A 15,893-nucleotide genomic window follows, 5' to 3' on the forward strand; every position below is an offset into this window, starting at 1 on the left:
CACACACACACACACACACACACATACACACACACACACACCACACCTGTTTTTGCTGAGAAGCACTGGCTGCTTACTTGGGCCCATGAACTGACTAAAACTCAGGAGAGAAGCTTACTATCAGCCTCTGCTCTGTAACTAGGTCCTTTGTTCTACACCACTCACTTTGGAATCACATTAGAATCCAAAAAGGATAGGGGTGGTCCATAACAGCTTTTTGAAAAGGGAAGAGTCCTGAAGGACAGACTCTTTCCCCCCCAACTAAGAACAATTATCTAAAATGATGAACTGAAGAGCTGGCTTCCTATGACATGCCCATGCCACTTAAGAAATCGCCCTTCTCTGCCCTTCATCAGGTCTCTGGATTTTTGCATGTAGAGACAAGTAAGCAGACCTGACATTTGCAATCCCAGCAGTTTGAGCCTTGAATCTAAAATTCCAGTTCTGAACCCATATGAAAACCACAGCATTTCTCCTTAAATATTCCTCCCCCCAATTTTCCCTCTCTTTTCTTCCTGGTCTTCCGTTTGCAGGTGAGGCAGAGAAAGGCATGAATAAAAGCAGATTCTGCCTAACACTTCTCTACAGTGATGGCTGTAGTCAGGCTACTCTTGTAAGCTGACGTTGTAGGTCATCAAGTGCCTTTTCTTTATAGCTATGGGATTTAATTTGTAAGGCCTAAAACAAACAGAAATTTTAAAAAATGAAACAAGCAGATAAGAAATAGAAAGAACTCCATATAAGTAAAACAAGTTGGAACTTCAATCACTGCTATACTTGAGAAAGGGGACCTGTCCCTCACAGCAACTCGTGACTGAGAGATAGGTAGTGTTATGATTCCCCACTGGAATTGATTTTTCCATTTATCTGCTCAGGTCACTTCAAATAAATTTTTTCTATGTAGTATAAGCAACCAGATGTGCAATATCTGCAAGCTATACAAGTTCTCCTCAAACATCCTGTCCCTTATTATAGTTAACTGTTTATTCATGTCCTGAATACAAGACAAAGAATAACATTATCCTTTCCATTCTTAAGGTTCTTCAGTTGCTACTACCATCTTTTCATAAAGAAATATTTCTGGTGTTGTTTTTTCTTTGCTTTTGATTTTTTTTGTTTTGTTTTTGCCAGTACTGGGGACTGAATTTAGAGCCTGAGCACTGTCTTTGGGGCTTTCTCAAAGCTACAGCTCTATCACTTAAGCCGCAGCACCACTTCCAGCTTTTTCTATGTATGTGGTAACTGAGGAATAGAACCCAGGTCTTTGTGCGTTCTAGGCAAGCACTCTACCACTAGGCCAAACTCCCAGCCCAAGAAATATTTCTGAACTCCTGAAATTCTACCTTCATTTAACTTGCCTAGAAGCACTTATTTTATTTCTTACTACTTACCCTCTAAAACATTCAACACAAAAACATGTTAGGGTAGGATTGGAAGAGATAGGGGAAAATGAAAGAAGGGGTTACAGCAATCAACTTACATCGTATTCACATGTAGAATTGAAGCCACTTTGTACAACGACTTAAGGGAAAAATTAACGTTTTCAACTATAGAAAATTTTGGAGCACAGATTATAAATTGTTTGTCAATCCTGCCAAAGTGTTCTAAGATCCTACCTTCAGCAACTGTGTGCTGTGTCAAACAAAGCATTATTTTTCATGTAAAAGATCTCCCACAATGAGGACAAATATAAAAATCTCTGTGGTGCTACAAGCTTTCCTTACCTTGTAACAAATTGTTATTTAAAAGTATTCATTATATCTAAAATATGCATTCACAAGCATAGATATGAAATAGAAGAACAAGTTGAAAGGTCTGTTTTTGAGTTATAACTTGTTACTTCTAACCCAGTGTAATCTCTGAGAAAAAAAATGTCATGAACAAGCAATTCTATTGACTTTGTCTACATATTTGTCTACACATTTAAAGGCTCTCTTTATTCCTACTGATCTACTAACTTTAAAAGGGATCATGTAAACTCAGGAACAATACTAAAATAAGGATTGCAGTTAATCTATTAATTGCAGCTCCTCTTAATTCTTTACAAATCACTCTTCACCTTGTGCCATCTCAGATACTGTAGTAGCTCTGCTGATCATAGTTTTTGAAAAGATAAAATCCAATTTGCATACATAATTGCTTGTGCTTTTGAAATCTTAATTTCAATTTCCAAAATGGCATTCAAACCAATCTTAAGTATTTTTAATTTCACAAATTTTACTTAGAAAGACTTGGATGAAATTGCAGAGATCTATATATACTCAGTAGCAATGGTTCCTAAAATGGGAGCTACTGGCACCTGCCTCAGAATCATCTGGAACACTTCTTCACAATTTGGGGTACTGAAAAGAAATTACAGAAAATAAAGATCTGAGAACTTGCATAAGCGATTTTTTATAAACAATTCTAACATGTTCATAAAATGTATTGTCTACCTTAGCTTGGTGCTTCTGTAATCAAATATTTGGGCTGAATAATTTGTAAAGAACAAGACTATTTATTTATGGTTCTGGAGGCTGCTAAATCCAACATCAAAGCACAACTGGTGAGGGCCTTCTTAATGGCGGAAAACAGAGGGAGAAAGAAAAACTACTTCCTGAAGTCATAGTGCCCTGAGATCAAACCCTGCAACTGACAAAAAAAACCCAACAAATGCACTATGACTATAAAAATCCCTCACTTTTTGAATGAAATATCTGAACTAAGTAACTTTTCCCTGGAGTACTTTAAAAAACTGAGTATATACTGCATTGATTTGATCAAGGTTTGTAGTACTCAGTCTAAAAGGAGTCATTCTCAAGAAACCCTTCTGGAATTCTAGCTTTTGCTATCTCCCTGAACTATCCCCCCCCCCAAAAAAAATCTACAAATACTTAAGACCCACATTGGCTTGAAAGCTATTGGCTATAAATTATTGTAAATTTTATAAGAAAATTCAGGATTAAAAATAAAGACTAGAATGCAATTTCTGTGATATCTTACAAAGTATTGTTTGCTTCAGTTCCTGGCAGTACATTCCGAAAATCATAGTAAAATCAATGATCTGTGACAAATAAGGTCTTTAAATTTTCACTTAGCTACAAGATACATGCGTTTTTTACAAAAAGATATGGAAATGTGTAATTCTAAAATAGTACTTGAACTCTTCTTTCGGAATTAGTGAGACTTGTGAATCTCCTAGATGTTGACCAAAACATCTAGATAAGTTAAAATTTTTTGGCACATTGGTCCCATTAAATAAGATTTAACTGCATTTTGAAAACAAACTGGATCAGTTTTGCTTCAACCATTCAGTTTAGTTCATTACCTGCCCTGAACCTTTACATGTAGATTATTTCTTGGTTTATGAATCTGATCTTTTTAATGCTGTACAGAAAGATAAGGTACTTTGTGAGCAATATACTTTGCAATAACTGGGATGATATTCTTCTCATTTCTCCAGATATCAGCCTTCTTTTACTATTTGGTATTGTATCATTTCTTCTCTTGGAAAATGTAGTGGTATTGAACTCCATCAAGTGATACTGAAAACTGAAGCATCAAAAGAAAAACTGTCTGGCACCAGTGGCTCATGCCTGTAATACTAGTTACTCCAGAAGCTGAGATCTAAAAGTGGCAGTTGGAAGTTAGTCTACCCAGAAAGTCCATGAGACTTTTATCTCCATATTACCCACCCCCAAAAAGTGGAAAGCAGACCATTTTTTAATAAATAATGCTAAGTACCTTTGTGTTGCAGCATTGACTTATATGCTTTAACTTCAGAAACATAAGCTAACAAAAATCTAGCAACAGACGTCAAGCTAAGCAATCTGTCTTCCTGTGTTTTGTTAATACTTGGCTGAAGTGATAAATCTCAAGACTTTATCCTGTGAAATGTATCTAGAGGCAATATTTTTTAAAAAGCAGTTTATGTGTACACATGATTAAAAGAAGCTCAGAGTCTTTTTTTGCTTTAAAATCTGGATATTTTATTTCTGAATAAGAAATTTTCTAAGGGGAAAGTAAAACACATTTAAGATTTCATATACAGTGATAATTACACATTCTATCAGTGGAAATGTATTGGGACATATGAAATGTATTAGGATATTATTAAACATTTGAAAATAAAAAAGTAACAAGTGGAGCTGTGGTTCAAGTAGAGCAAAAATGCTAATAAACAGCACCCAGGCTCCAAGTTCAAGCCCCAGTAGCAGTACTCATGCATGCGCGCGCGCGCACACACACACACACACACACACACACTTTCTCCTTCTTCTTCTTCTTCTGCTTCTGCTTCTGCTTCTTCTGCTTCTTCTGCTTCTTCTGCTTCTTCTTCTTCTCCATGAAGTTCCTAAAACAGGTATGTTAGAAATATTAGGAAAGGAGTGATCTTTAATATATATATATATATATATATGCTGGTTTTTAGACCTTATATTTAAACAACAATGAAGGAGATAGTCTAATGTTAAAGTTAAAATATCATTATCGTAAAAATTGAAGAAATGCTTACTTCTGGATTTTTATGGTTGTAAGGGTGAAATATAGCTGTATGCTTTCTTGCATGAAATACAAAAGAAAATTAAACAATCCTTGTTGAGATTTAATTAAACAGATCTTCTCTATAGCTTTGAACATATAAATAGAACAGTGATTTGAATTTCCTTCTTGAAAAATAAATATATGGCGAAAAATATAATTAATAAAATGATTTGTATTTTATATAATAATTATATATGCAAGAATATTCAGTGTTTGGGGCTTGAAAACTCCACAGGAAATTGCCAAAAGATAATTATTATCATACAATAACATTGTTCATCTGTTTTATTTTTTCTTTTCTGGGTCTTTCAAAGTAAACTGCTTAAAGGCATATACTGCCCAAAGTAAAGAACATTTCCCAAGCCAAATTGTGCTATTGAAGGGTTGTAAGAAATAGCTTGTTCATGATGAAAATGTTTTGTATTGTTCACTTTAACCCAATATATCTATCATGATTTCCGTAATAAATTTGACATTCAGTGAAGTATTTTTTCCAATAAGTGAATGATTAAATGAGTAGGGAAATGAAAGCCTGAAAGAAATAATGCTGGCTACAATTCTATGATATATACACGTCAAGAAAAATCTCGTCTCCTACAATTCTAATTAGAGTTCTTTCTTCCAGTACTTTTCATATTCGTCCAACCTTGAAATAAGAAAGAACACAATGAAGAAGGAAAAGAACAAGATGGAAGAGCTGATGTTATTGTCCTCCTCTGAGGAAAGGTCAACCTTTCACAAAAATAGAGAACCAGCTGTTTTTGTCTCCATCCTCTTCGCCAAGACCATTACATCCTTCTATCTCTCTACCAGCAGATCTTCTAGAACTTTCTCTAGAAGAAAGTTGGGGGTCTTTAATGAATATCTTTTCTTTGAGGAAATGAAAAAATTAAAACACAGTTGTATTTTAACTTTCTTTTAGAACATTTTCAAGCAGTTCTACACAGTCACTTATTTTATGAAGAAAAATAGCATTCGCAAAGTTTATTCCTACTTTCATTGAAAATTTTAAATAAGTGCAGTAAAAAAAATCCACCTCATCTTTAATTGAACAAGATAATAAAGCCCCTCAGGATTATTTGTTCCAATGTCTCTTATTCAGGATCTTGAAAATATTGCACTACTACAACATCTACCACAGAAATGGGATATCAGTTTGTTAATAGCATTTTCAAATGTGTCTCATTGTTATTATTCCCTTTGAAGAATTCAAAATCATATCTGCATTTCAAAACAAGACTAAAACTGATGCTACAATGTAGATTAGCTAATTTTAAAAACATAGCAAGCATACTTAATAAATTCAGAACTGATCTGGTAATTTCAAGGTATGATAGCAAAATATCAGTGAACAGATTTTACTTCTTGCACAAATTTATTTTATTTTTTTCTTGTGTTCTTTTTTATTTTCCTACAATAACTTACTCTATAAAGTATGGACACTCAGCATTAACTCTTGTATTAAGTGATTAGAAAGCTCTGAGTTACACAATTAGCTAATTCAACATTAGTATTTACATAGTGGAGATCTAATAGGTATATATTAGTATCCTTGATCAGCAGCTATCTACTGAGCACATGCTACCTTCAAAGCAGCATGCTAACTGCTAGGGAATATGAGAGTAACAGGAGGAAGAGCTTTTAAACTTTAGGATAGACCTAGGAAATCTATAGCGCTAGGTTCAAATCCTGATTCTACCATATAATAATGGAATGGCCTTGTTCATTTATTTAATCTATAGAACAAAGTGTTACTTGCCTCATGGTTTGGTTTTAAGGAATAAATAAGGTCACAGATGTAACAGAATGACCACCATGTCTGACAATTCATGAATGCTTCAAAATAGTTTTGGTTGCCTTTGGCATGATTGATATTACACAGACTTTGTCTTCAAAAGCCTAGAACCTAATGGAGACATAAACATGTATATAATCATTTAAAATTATTTTTATTTATTAGATCATTTTTTTGCCAGTCCTGGGCTTGAACTCAAGGACTGAGCACTGTCCCTGGACTTTCTCAAGGCTAGAGCTCTACCACTTGAGCCTAAGCACCACTTCCAGCTTTTTTCTATGTATGTGGTACTGAGGAATGAAACCCAGGTCTTCATGTATGCTAGGCAAGCACTCTATCACTAGGCCAAATTCCCGGCCCATATTTATTAGATCACTTTTGACACATCCTAAAATGTTGACTTTGTCCCCACACAAATCCACTTGTCTTGGATTAATTCAAACAATCTAGTTTCCTGAGTGTAGAATTTAATATGTTCTGATTTTGTTGGGTACTGGTGGCTCATGCCAATAAATCATAGCTATTCAGGAGGCCACCACCTGAGGATTGTGATTCAAAGCCATCCCAGGAAGGAAAATTCATTAGATCTTTATCTCCAATAAACTACAAAAAAGGAAGTAGAACTTTGGCTCAAATGGTAGAACACTAACCTTTAGTAAATATAAGCTCAAGACAGAACCCAGGCCCTAGGTTCAAGGCCCAGGAACAGCAAAAAATAAAAGAAGATTTTATAAAATATTAAAGTCCAGGTTCAATTTTTGGTTATTACTAAATCTTTGCAGCAGAAAAGCAGGTGAAATGATTCACGTTGTGAAACTGAAAAGAGCTGGAAACTGTGTGTGTGTGTGTGTGTGTGTGTGTGTGTGTGTGTGTGTGTGTGTCGGTGCTGGGCTTGAACTCAGGGCTTAGGTGCTATCCCTAAGCCTTTGTGCTAAAAGCTGGCACTTTACCATTTGAGCCACAGCTCTACTTCTGGCTTTTTGGTAGTTAATTGAGATGAGTCTCCTGGATTTTCCTGCCTGAGCTGGCTCCAAACAAGCTAAGAGCTGGGTTATGAGTCATACTTCCATAAGCTATAGCAATAGGAAAAGTGTTTCTCAAAATCTTCCTCTATCCAGGCCTTTGTTTCCAAAGGTAAAATTATCTGAATAAGTTAGTTCCTAAACATCTATAAGACATTCTTATGCACTGATAATTAGGAATGTTCAGATGTAAATAAGCTACCATTCTTTCACTAAGAAGTTCTTATATTAATTGACCAAATATGATACTCGACCATTTATTCTGAAATATAGATGTTATTCATCTTTACCATATCTAAAATTATGATGTAACTTTCAATCAATGACAATTTATAACTGCTATCAGCCAAGTGACATTCATGATCTAGTTGCTAATACCTAGGTTAGATATTTATTACTGCATAACAAAATTATCTCACATTCTGGTGGCTGAAGACAACAATATTTATTATATAAAAGCTTTTGCAGATCAGTACTTTAAACATGGCTTAGCTGGATTTTCTGGATCAAGAACTCCTGGAGGCAGGTTCAACTAGAGCTGTACTTGTTTCCAGGTTCACTCAAGTTATTGTTGGCTGTATTTAGTTTCATGATCTATTGACTAATGTCTTGGCACCTTCCCTACCCTAGTGGTCTTTTGTATAGGTTAGCTCCTGATAAGATGGCTGGATTTATTAGAGAAAATAAGACAGACAGACAGACAGACAGACAGACAGACAGACAGACAGACAGAAAGACAGAGACAGAGAATTTTACACAGGGCTATCAGGAGGTAAATATCATTGGAAATCATTTTAGTAACTGTCTGTCATACTTGGGTATGATTATGAAATGTATTTTCTTCCTAAGTAGCTTTTGGTATTTGTTTCAGCTAATGCTTATGGACAATATGAATACAAAAAATGAAACCTATTTGTGATTTGAAAATGTTTTTGGCAGTTGTTTTATCAGCACCTCCAAGAAACAAAATGTACTTCAGAGGTTAAAGGAAAATTCAGAGGCACACTTGAAGCATACTTGAAAGCAATGCTTCAGCCAGGTTTTTTCATCTGCCTGTAATAATCTCAGCACTTGGGAAACTTAGGCAGCAGAACTGCAATTTCAAACAAATCTGGGTCATACAGTGAGACCTTGCTGAAGAAAAGGGAGGAAGAAAAATAAGAGGAGGAGTTGCTAGTGATGGAGCAAAGCTATTGACACCTCTGAATGATACATACTACAAAAGAAAAGCTACCCTAAATGGGAAAAAGTTATAGGAAAGCCTCAATCAATTTAATTTATCTGTATATTTCATTTAATGGACATACATGATGAAAATCTATTTTTTATTTTTTGATTATCTTTAGCTATATAAAGGTATTGCTATTCAACACAATAGCTCATGAATACAATGCATCTTGGTCAATGTCATCTCCTTTCAACATCCTCACCCATCACTCCCAAATCACTGCTTCCCTTACTGTTCTTATGTTTGTCGGCTATAGATTGAATTATTGAGTATGTTCTTCCCTTCTTCATTTTATTTGCCTACACTTCACCCCTTGATCCCACCCCACCATTTTCAAGTACCTATTTCCAGGAGTTTATTTTGTTTAACTTTGATTTGCCTTTCTAAGGAAATATACTATTTGAGTTTTCCCTTGAATCTAATATATTCCAGTTAATACATTTATATTCACTTGCATACGACCCAACCTATATTCTTAGATGTTTATAGACTAGCTATAGCATCCACATATGAGAGCAAACATGTAACACTTGTTTCTTTGGACTTGACTTACTTCGCTTAATTTTTTTCTAGGTCTTTCCATTTTATATGCATATGATATAACACCATTCTTTTTAGTGGATGAGTGAAATACCATTGTGCTTGTATAATTCATTTATTGAGCCATTTGTCTATTAAGGAACATCTAGGCTGATTCTATACCATGGTTTTGGTGACTAGTGCTTCAGTGAACATGACTGTCCTGGTGGCTTTACTGCATCCTGGTTTGTGATCTTTTGGATAAGTGCCTAGTAAGTCATATGAATAATTTCCTACAATTAAAAGGATCTCTACATCAATATGATGAATGTAAAAACAAGAAATAGCTTGTCTTTCCTTATGGAATCTCCAACTATGCCTAGAGTCTGTAGCCTAATCAAGATGTGTATTCAATGGACCACCCAATTAAGAAGTATGTCTAAAATCCAATAAAGTGAACATTTAGAACATCTGAAACACTGGAGGAAAAGACTTAAAAGATGGTTACAAGCAATATCATATATGGGTAATCGTAAAACTTAAGGGAAGGATTTTTAAAATATCTTCCACAAACGGATGTATTGAATTGAAATTCCTTTTTTCAACTACCTAAAGATAATTTTTACTTATATTTTTTTAAATAGCAGAGCGCTGGTGGCTCATGCCTGAAATTGTAGCTACTCAGTAGGCTGAGATCTGAGGATCACAGTTCAAAGCCAGTCTGGAAAAAAGAGTCAATGAAACTCTAATCTCCAATAAATTACACAGAAAAATCCAGATGTGGCACTGGTTCAAATGATAGAGCACTAGTCTACAGCAAAAAAAAGCTCAGGAACGGTACCCAGGCATTGAGTTCAAGCCCCAGGACCAGTAAAAATAACCTGGGCCAGGAATGATGTATGCCTTAAAGGCACCTTAAAGGCAAACAACTACCCAGCAAAGCTCTCCTTCACAACCATAAAAAGGAAAAATTGAAACAATTTATCTTCACCAAACCTACACTACAAAAGATACTTAAAGATATCTTACGTATAGAAACCCAACAAGACTTTCCATTTCCTAGCAGAGATTTGCAATAGAGCAAAACCTTGATACAAAAAGCCATATAGTAGGACACTAAATGAAAGGATCTCTAGGATATAGAAACATAAGCCATATAATGAATGATTGTTGTTCTTAAGGTACTATGTTATCTCTCATCTCTTTTGCTGTCCCTTGGTTATCTCATATTGTTACAGTATCTCACTTTGTTACCTGATATATCGGATATATTTGTATTTGGTTATTTGAAATTGGATAGGGAAGGGGGGGAAACAAGATGAGGGGTGGGGGTAGGGGGAAGGGAAATGGGGACCAAGAAAGGGTATCAATGTATGGGAATTAATGGACCATCTATCTGGCAAATATCATGTAACCCTTCTATTAATTGCAATAAAAATATATGAAAAAAGAAACCCAACAAGAACATGATAATGACAGAGAAAAGGCTCCTTACCATAGAACCCGATAAATATAGAAAGAAAATATGAGGCACAGCCCCTAAGAAGATGGATGACATGGCAAGAATTACCAAACACTTCTCAGTACTGATGCTCAAAGTTAATGGACTTAACTCTCCAATTAAATGACCTAATGGGATTAAAAAGCAAGACCTATCCATGAGCTGTCTTCAAGAGACACATCTTGCCCACAAAAACAAATATATTCTGAAAGTGAAAGACTAGAATTAAATCTTTCAAGAAAACTGTCCCCTATTAACAGGCTGGAGTAGCAATAGTAATATCTGAAAAATAGACTTCAAATTAAAATTATTGAAAAGAGACAAAGAAGGACATGACACACTAATAAAGGAATCTCTTCTATAGGTGGATATAACAATTCTAAATATGCCAGAACATGCAATTTCATCAAACGAATACTACCTAACCTAAAAACACATGTGAATCCAAACACATTGATTAATGATGACTTGACCACATCACTGTTGCCTCTGGAGAGATAATCCCAGCAAATCTCAACAGAGGAATCTCAGAACTAAATAACTGCATTCACCACCTAGACTTAACAGACATCTTTTTTTTTGCCAGTCCTGGGCTTGAGCTCAGGGCTTGAGCACTGTCCTTGGACTTTCTCAAGGCTAGCACTCTACCACTTGAGCATCAGCACCTCTCCCGGCTTTTTGTTATGTATGTGGGGTACTGAGGAATCGAACCCAGGTCTTCGCGCATGCTAGGCAAGCACTCTGCCATTAGGCCAAACTCCCGGCCCCATTAACAGACATCTTAACAAAATATTTCACCCAGCAGCATCAAAATATACATTCTTCTCAGCAGTTCATTGAACATTTTCAAAATAGATCCTATTTTAGGCCACAACATCTCTGAAAATTCAGAAACATTAAAAGTATTCCTTGCATTCTGTCACACTACAATGGAATTACATTAGAGCTCAACACCAAAAGCCCTTACAGAAAATTCTCTAACTCATAGAGAATGAAGAGTCCATTGGTGAATTACCAGGGGTCATTGAAGAAATCAGAAAGAAAATTCAAACGTTCATGATAGCAAAAATGAACACATAAAACACCAGCTCCTCTGGGACACAGCAAAAGCAGTACTCAGAGGGAAATGTATAGTTCTGAGTGCCTGCATTATCAAATTGGAGAAATATCAAATCAACGATTTAATGATGCACCTTGCGCTCATGTACAAAGAGGAACAAGCCAAACCCCAAGACAGTAGAGGAAAAAAATAAAATTTGAGTCAGAAATAAATAGAGGCTAAGAAAACAATAGCAAGAATCAACAAAACAAAGAGTTGGTTCTTTGAAAATTTTACACAGTTTACAGACTGTTAACAAACCTGACTGAATTAAGAGAAGATACCAAAATAAGTAAGCTTAGAGACAAAAACGGGAACAAGCAAGATTCAGAACATTGTAAGAGAATACTTTACAAACCTTTATGCTAAAAAATGGAGAATGTGGAAGAAATGGAAGAGTTCCTAGAGAATATTGATATAGTCAAACTAAACCAAGATTTAAATCAACTAAATAGATCCATAAAAAGTAATGAAATAGATATGGCAATAAAAGACCTCTTATACAAGAAAAGCCTAGGACCAGATGGATTCACAATCAAATTCTATAAGGTCTTCAAAGGAAAACTCACTTCAATACCCCTCAAATTCTCCAATGAAATTGAAATGGAAAGATCATTACTAAATTCACTCATTAAAACCAATATAACCCTCATCCCAAAACCAAATAGGAACTTATCAAAGAAAGAAAACTATAGATTCATCTTTTAGATGAACATTGATGCAAAACACATCAGTAAAATTCCGGCCAACCTAATTCAACAACTAATCTAAAAAAGTATATAAATAAATAAACAAACAAACAAACACTGATAAATGGGATTCATTTCAGGATTGCAAAGCCAGTTCAATATGCACAAGTCAATTAATGAAATTCAACACATCAATAGAAGCAAGGACAAGAGCCACATGATCATATTAATAGGTGCAGAAATAGCATCTGACAAGATTCAACACCCCTTTATGATAAAAGCTCTGGTGAAGCTAGGAATCTATGAAACATTCTTCAGTATAATAAAGGCAATATACGACAAGCCTACAGCCAAAATTATACTTATTAGTGAAAAGTTAGAACCATTTCATCTAAATCAGTAACAAGATAGAGCTGTCCACCTTCTCTACTCCTCTTCAATATTGAAATGGAATTCCTAACAAGAGCAATAATGCAAGAGACAAACATAAATGGGATCCAAAAAGGGAAGCAGCAAGTATAACTATCCCTCTTGGCAGATGACGTGATCCTATATTTAAAAACCCTATAGATTCCTCTTCCAAGTTACTCAAGCTAATGTGAAACTTTGGCAAAGAAGCAAGGTATAAAATTAGCCCACAAAACTCAGTAGCTTTTCTGTATGCCAACAATGAGAAGAGCAAGTCTGAAATCAGGAAAGCAACTCCATTTATAGCAGCCTCAAAAAATACCTAGGAATTAACTCAAGATGTTAAAGACTTCTGTGATGAAAACAATAAAATCTGGAAGAAAAAATTAAAGCAGATTTAAGGAAATGGAAAAAGCCTCCCATGCTCCTCAACTGAAAGGATTTTCATTGGGAAAATGGTAATGCTGCCAAGAGCTACCTACAAATTCAATGCAATACCCATCAAAATCCCTACAACTTTCTTCAATGACATAGAAGAAACAAATCCAAAAAATTCATATGGAATAATAGAATATCCCAAATAGCAAAGCAATCCTTAGCAGAAAGAACATTGCTGAAGGAATATCAATATCAAACTTCAAACTTTATTACAAAACCATAGTAATAAAAACAGCTTGGTACTGGCACACGAATTGGCCTGAGGACCAATGGACTACGAGAAGACCCAGAAATAAAGCCACAGACCCAAAGCCATCTCATATTATATAAGGGAGCCAGAAACAAAGGATGGAAGAAAGACAGACTCTTCATCGAATGATACTGGCAGAATTGGCTATACACACAGAGAAATCTGAAGCTAGATCTTTATATATCACCCTGTAACAGAATCAATTCCAAATGAATCAACAACATCAATATAAGGCCAAATACCATGAAATCATTACAGGAAGGGATATGAGAAACAGTAAGGCTCTTTGACATGGGTCCAAATTTCCTAAGTAAAAATCCAGAATCACGAGACGGGCATGGTGGCTTGCGCCTGTAATCCTGGCTACTAAGGAAGTTGCGATCTGAGGATCATGGTTCAAAGCCAGCCCAGGCAATACAAAGGCAGTGAGATGCTCATCTCCAATTAATCACTAGAAAATGGGAAGTGGGACTATGGCTCAAGGGTAGGGTTGAAGAGCTCAAGGGCATCACCCAGGCCCAGGGGTAGGGTGGTAGCCTTGAGCTGAAGAGCTCAGGGACAGCACCCAGGCCAGAGCTGAAACCCCATGACCAAAAAAATAAAAGTCCAGAATCACAACAAATCAAAGAAAGACTGGATAAATGCGATGGCATCACACTAAAGGGTTTTTGCATGGCAATGGACTTGACTAGCAAGATAAATAGAAAGCCCACAGAATGGGAGATCTTTATTAGCTATATATCAGACAGGTTCTCATATCTAAAATATACTTAGAGTTCAAAATATTAAACACCCAAAAAACAAATCCACAAAGAAACAGAAACCCAATTAGTAAATTAGCTAAAGACTTAAAGAGAGATTTCCCAGAATAAGAATGGCCAATAGACACATGAAGAGATGTTCAACATCTCTAGCCATAAAAGAAATGTAAATCAAAACAACATTGACGGCCAGGAGTTTGGCCTAGTGGTTGAGTGTTTGCCTAGCATGCATGAAGTCCTGGGTTCCTCTGTACCACATACATAGAAAAAAGCCAGAAGTGGTGCTGAGGCTAAAGTGGTAGAGCTCTAGCCTTGAGAAAGTCCAGGGACAGTGCTCAGGCCCTGAGCTCATGCCCAGGACTGGCCAAAAAAAATCATTGAGAGTCTATCGCACCCCAATTATAATTACCATTATCAAGAAAACTAACAATAACAGATGCTGGCAGAGATATGGCCAAAAGTGAACATTACTACTGTGTTGATGGGAATGTAAACTCCTTCAATAGCTCAGGAAAGTAGTATGAAGGTTTCTTAAAAAACTAAACTTCGAGCTTCCTATGACCCAGCAATCCCACTCCTAGACATTTATCCAATTGACCATCATAAGGCCACACTAAAGCTACCAGCACAACCATGTTCCTTGCAGCATTATTTACCATAGCCAAGATATGGAATCAGCCCACTCAGGCGATGAATGGATCAAGAAAATGTGATACAGGGAGCTGGGAGCCCGCAGGCCGGAGACGCTGCTGCTGCACGATCGCCACAGGGAGCATCTGAGTAATAATAACCCGTCAAGTCTGCAATTAAAAAGGCCTCTAACAAGACTACATTGCAAAAAATGGGAAAGAAACAGAACGGAGAGTGTTAAAAAAGTTGAAGACGCAGAGCCTGAAGAGTTTGTTGTGGAAAAAGTACTGGACTGACATGTAGTGAACAGGAAGGTAGAATATTTCCTGAAGGGATTTACAGATGCTGATACTTGGGAACCTGAAGAAAATTTAGATTGTCCAGAATTAGGTGAAGCATTTCTTAATATTCAAAAAGCTAGTAAAGAAAAGGATGGTACAAAAAGAAAATCTTGATCAGACAGTGAATCTGATGACAGCAAATCAAAGAAAAAAAGAGATACTGCTGACGAACCAAGGGGCTTTGAATGAATCATTGGTGCCACAGACAGCAGTGGAGAGTTGATGTTTCTCATGAAATGGAAAGATTCAGAGGAAGCTGACTTGGTGCTGGCAAAAGAGGCAAATATGAAGTGTCCTCAGATTGTAATTGCTATTTATGAATAGAGAATAACTTGGCATTCTTGTCCAGAAGATGAAGCTCAATAATTGCATTGTTTTTAATATATATTTATACATACATATATATAAAATCAGAGTCTTGGTTTTTGAATTGATAGCGTGAAACAACTACATTCTAAGGAAAATCAAGTTTGATATGTTGGTTTTGAAAGTAGTATTAAGGGAGTTGTTGAGTATTTTTTTTCCTCAATAGCACTGGTTACTTTGAACAAATATAGTTAAGACTTTCTGTAGTTGCTTCCTTTATCAGAAAAGAATATTTAATACCATAGTATATTTCCTCTGTATTCAGGAACAGATTTTTTTTAAATAAGTCAACTTTTTTTGGCCATTACTTAGTCAGAACAAC

General features: G+C 35.8%; 1 long non-coding RNA gene across 1 annotated transcript in view; it reads right to left on the minus strand.

Annotated features, from left to right (window-relative positions):
• Positions 1 to 4,268: 4,268 nt before the first annotated feature.
• Positions 4,269 to 15,893, minus strand: part of LOC150040408 (uncharacterized) — a 139,310-nt gene continuing 127,685 nt past the window's right edge. The window contains exon 4 of the long non-coding RNA XR_016533734.1: positions 4,269 to 4,333. This is a non-coding gene — a long non-coding RNA (uncharacterized LOC150040408). The remainder of the gene's footprint in view (positions 4,334 to 15,893) is intronic.

Source organism: Megascapheus bottae, chromosome X (genome assembly GCF_031878675.1).
Source record: "Megascapheus bottae isolate mThoBot1 chromosome X, mThoBot2.hap1, whole genome shotgun sequence".
NCBI lineage: Eukaryota > Metazoa > Chordata > Mammalia > Rodentia > Geomyidae > Megascapheus > Megascapheus bottae.